This window comes from Primulina eburnea, chromosome 3 (genome assembly GCF_022965805.1).
Source record: "Primulina eburnea isolate SZY01 chromosome 3, ASM2296580v1, whole genome shotgun sequence".
Lineage (NCBI taxonomy): Eukaryota > Viridiplantae > Streptophyta > Magnoliopsida > Lamiales > Gesneriaceae > Primulina > Primulina eburnea.
Genome location: NC_133103.1, coordinates 29,169,293 through 29,174,337, shown reverse-complemented (window position 1 = coordinate 29,174,337; position 5,045 = coordinate 29,169,293). Strand labels below are relative to the sequence as shown.

The 5,045-nt window shown below is 39.0% G+C and overlaps 1 long non-coding RNA gene across 1 annotated transcript; it reads right to left on the bottom strand.

Moving 5' to 3' along the window:
* Positions 1-2,328: 2,328 nt before the first annotated feature.
* Positions 2,329-3,516, bottom strand: LOC140828454 (uncharacterized). Its single transcript, XR_012117213.1, has 3 exons — positions 3,445-3,516; positions 2,991-3,124; positions 2,329-2,398 (listed from the first exon to the last, which is right to left on the bottom strand). It is a non-coding gene; the product is annotated as an uncharacterized lncRNA (long non-coding RNA).
* Between the last annotated feature and the right edge of the window lie 1,529 nt (positions 3,517-5,045).

Sequence of the window (5,045 nt, the reverse complement as noted above, 5' to 3'; positions counted from 1 at the left end):
AAAGATTTAATGACCAAAGTAACAGCGGAAGTAAATATTGTTTTGAAATCCACAACTTATAAATAATTCATCAAAGTAAAAATTGAGTTTGAGCATAAATAGTTAATGATGAAAAGTGAGGTCCTCGGGTTCATACTATTGCTGACCCAAGCTAACTCACTAGTCCCCGCCCTCAGTCTCGACCTCATCAGTACCTATAACAATCAAGTCTAGTGAGTCTAAAGACTCAGCATGCATATATCGTGAATAACGAGAAAATATATCATAAAATTTCGTGTAACATAAAAATATCGTATCGTAAAGCGTAAGGTGAAAATCATGTCATGGGTACATATAAATACGTGCATGTCTGTAAATCGTGCGTAAAAGATTTGCTCGATAGAGCCCTGTCTTAAAATATCATATCGTAATTTTTCTGGTAGAGATAATGTTTCTACGCAAGTGGCCCATAACATAACATGCACGTCTAATCAGACTAAACCACAGTATATTGGGCGGTAGAGATCATCACAGTCCTTGGACTGGATATCCATACCCATAAATAATCATAAACCGGTCGTAAGTCACCGGGTGAAGCAATCCCATAAGCGTAAGGTGGCCACAAGTCATATCGCATATATCTCAAAAATAAACATTTTATATTTTATGCACGTAATATAATTATAACCCTGTTTTACAGGATGAGTTTGATCGTTCCCAGGCTTGCTGCGACCTAATTCTAACATGAGAGACATGCAAATAATCTTGACTTGACAAAGACTTCATAACCGAATCAAAAATGAGACAACTGCCCAACAAACTTAGTATTCAAACATGGCTTCGTACCAACCCAAACCGACACTGAACCATCAATTAGCCATGACTAAAATACACCTAAAATACTGAAAAACATAACCCTAGGGCTGTAATACACGAAAAATGTGAATGGAGGCCAAAATCGTGAAACGCTCTTTCGAGAGTCGCTTTGGCACATTGCACCGTAAATTCTCGTACGACCTCTAAACTTAACCAAATCACAAACGGCCAAAAACATGACCTTCTTAACTCATTGCGGTATTTTCCATTCTAAGTTCATAGGCTAAAAGCCAACTAAGAACTCAAAACAAGACTCGTGAACCGAAGCGATGCTGCTGTCGAAAATGCGTGACAGCAGCTGCGCTTGCTCGTCTCCGTTAAAGAGGCTACATGTCATCGGGGCTTGAACCACCGACCAGAGTCCCTTACCAACATCCTAAGGTGTGGCGTGAACTATGGCTAAGGGCTAAAAGCCAACCAGAATCCAAGTAAATGCCTATGACAATTCAAAGCTTCACCCGAGAACCCATGTGTAGTACCGTGGAGACGTTGCTTTATCTTGCTATCTTATCTCATTCCAATGGCCATATGAGAGAGAGACCATGGCTTGATCTAGACATCATCAGATATTGTGTGAACAGTGGCTAAGGGCCAAAGGCCAACCAAGATCCACCCAAACCCCAAAAAGCCGAAACCACTCACACAAAATCAGAAATATAAAACCGTGGGGCACTTGTGTTGTTTGTTTAAAATTTCGATGGGACCATGAACCAAGCCTTGAAAGGCGATCTTGGTCACGTCCTAGACATGCTAAGGAAGGGTTCTAATCATGGTTACAGGCCTTAGACCAACCATGATCCGAACCTTCAACTTAGACAAACAAAACAAAAAAATCGAGACTCAACTTGCAACTAAGGGAAAGTTGTTGTCAAGCCTTCATCCAGCGTGTAGGGGCTTGAACTAATGAACCAACATGATCCTAACACACCCTAGTACATGCCTAGATACAGCCTTGAGTGTCTGGAATCGAGCCAACTGATATAGGGGGATTTTACTTGTTTTTGATATCATGTTATGTCGCATTGTGTTGCATTTATCGTTTAGATTTGACACATTTTAGAATAAATTATTTTTTATTGTTACTCATGTATCTCGTTGGTGAAAATGCAGGAGATTTGTACAAAACTGAAGAAAAAGAGAATTTTTCCGAAGGACTTCCGGCCAGGTGCACATTTATGTCCGCCCGGGCGCTTGAGAGCTGTGAAAAAATCATTTTTGCGAAAGTGATCCGCCCGGGCGGAAACTTATATCCACCCGGGTGCGTCTGTGGGGCCCCGGGTCCGACATCTAATACCAATAATTATAAAAGTAAAAACCAAATGATTTAATAAAATACATAATTTGTTGTTCACAAATCCACATAACGTCATCAAAATAATTTAAAGTTCTCAAATGTTTGAAATATAATTTTCAACATTCCAAAATAAAGTAGTGAACCAAATTTTTCCCAACATCATCAAATGCTCCTAAGACCCGAGAATCCCACTCTAACTCGTATCTCCTCGCCTGGAGCTTGACTCTGGCATCCCAAGCCTCGCCTCACCTACCGTCAAGCACATGAAAACAAGAGGTACCGGACATGCCGGTGAGTATAAACCCAGTATGATAAAATCAATAACATAAGAGAATTAAAATACAACAATTTCACATAATATCATAAAGATGCAATATAATGCAATGTATGATCAGAAGCTGGGGGCTATCAATAAATCTCAAGATCAAGTGAATCATCTGGTCATAGGGTACCCAAGGGAATAGAATCAGCAAGCAACATCCACCGACTCATCCACTCGGGGTGGGATGCTGTGTTCTACAATCCCAGGACTATGATGCGCCTATAGAGAGTGTTCAGGCCATAGCAGCGACCTCCGCATACACTATGCCAACTCAACTATAGCCTCATACGTCCAACAAATCAATATATCAAGGCGACCTCCGCCATATCAAATCTGAATCAACAAGTGGCTCAATATGCAATGCCATGATGCAAATCAATATCATCATCTCAATATAATAATAAACTCATCTCAAGGCCACAATCATCATTGAATCACAAGTAATTCATCGAGCCATAAAATATTCAATTTAAAATAAAATTGATACTTTTACCTCGTATGTTATCGACAGTAACATACCTTTCGAATATTACCAACAAAAGATCAAAATATATTGTTGTGAAGTCTTGAACCCTTGCAGTCTACTCGATTCGCTATCAACCAACTTAGAGTAAATAATCTTGAGCCAACCCAAGTCAATACTTCAACCAAATCTTCAATACATAAATCAAGAACTCATATTACTTATCAATACATGGCACTTTTCGTACAAAATTCATAATTAATTCAATACGGCTTCAAATCAAGATCCGTAGATTTCTTAATCATAATATTCCATAAAAACATTCATTGGATCATTTCATCAAACACATGGCATGTGTGCTAAAAGGTTAGCTCCTCTTCAATTCCATTTTAAATTCAAACCAACACAATCACAACATCTCCAACATCTCTATATCTCAAATATCAATTCAAATATCAATTCTAAACTTCAACCCTTTTCCAAACTTTAACAAAAATCGGAAAAACTTACATCCTTGTGAAGCCCGTGATGAGAGGATCACAAATCTAACTTTATTTCATAATTTCCTTGAACAAATCTCCCATGGATTGGAAAATACTTTAGAAAATGGAAGGAAGAATGAAGAACCCTAGCTTCTAACCCAATGGAGAGAAAAGAAGGAGAAGGAAAATGAGAAGAAAGAGCATCCCACTCGATTTTATGCCTTCCCAAACACCAAAACACGCTTTTTCAATTTGCTGGCCGCTAGGGCGAACCTATTTTTCCGCTCGGGCGCGTAACTCTCGGCCAGAACACCAAAATTTTCGAACATGGCTCGCTAGGGCGGACATAAATTCCCGCTAGGGCGAGCACACCGCGCACAGGAACTACAAAGATCGCTTCCGAAACGCCTCTTCCCTTCAGAATTTGGAAAAGTGGTATACTACAAAGTTGTAGCCCTATGTCTTGCCATTCATCTCCCAAAATTTCAGCTCATTTGGAGGTCTGAGTAAAACGTTATGCCAATTCTCCCAACATGTGTCATTGTAGGAACGACGATACGCACGACACACTTCGGGGCGCTTTTGGCTCATCTTCCTTAATGATTTGAACAAAACTCAAAACTGGAAAGTTATAGCCTTATGTCTTATCTTTCTAATGGAAAAGGCCTCACATCAATTGGATCAATATACAAAACATTGTGCTAAAAACCACAACTTGTGCCATATTTTTCATACCGTTTCTGCACGTCCATTACCTATTTAGCTCAAATTCCACCTTTGATTCTACCCATCCATTATCTATTCCATTCTAAAACATCATCATCATTCATACTATAACGTAAGCCAAGAACCATCACAACTACTGCCATATTATATCAAAATTCGGGCATTACAATTCCTCCCCTCTAAAAATAGATTTCGTCCTCGAAATCGATCATCTCTTTCAAGTCTAACATATAATAATCAATACTGAAATTAAAACCGAGAATAGAAGCGTACTTCATTTGAATAACTCTGGATATTTATGTCTCATTTTATCTTCTAATTCCCAAGTTGCCTCCTCGACACCATGTCTGTTCCACTGTACTTTAATCAACGGTATCAATTTATTTCTGAGTTGCTTATCTTTTCTGTCTAGAATTTGAATCGGTCTCTCAATGTAGCTCAAAGTCTGATCTAACTCAACCTCATCAGTTGGAAGTATATGAGAAGGATCTGGATGATATTTCCTCAACATAGACACATGAAAAACATCATGAACACCTGATAATGCAGGAGGAAGAGCTAATCTATAAGCCAAGTCACCAACACGTTCCAAAATCTCATACGGACCTATGAATCTTGGTGATAATTTACCCTTCTTTCCAAATCTAATTGTACCACGAAAAGGAGATATTTTCAGAAAAACTCTGTCACCTTTCTCAAAAATCAACGGCCGTCTCCTGATGTTCGCATACTTAGCCTGCCTATCCTGAGCAGCTCTCATACGACTCTGAATCAATTTCACTTTCTCTGTCATATCTTTTATCATATCAGGTCCTACAATTGGTGCTTCAGATAAATCGTCCCAATACAGAGGAGATCTACATTTCCTGCCATATAGTGCTTCAAATGGTGACATTCCAATGC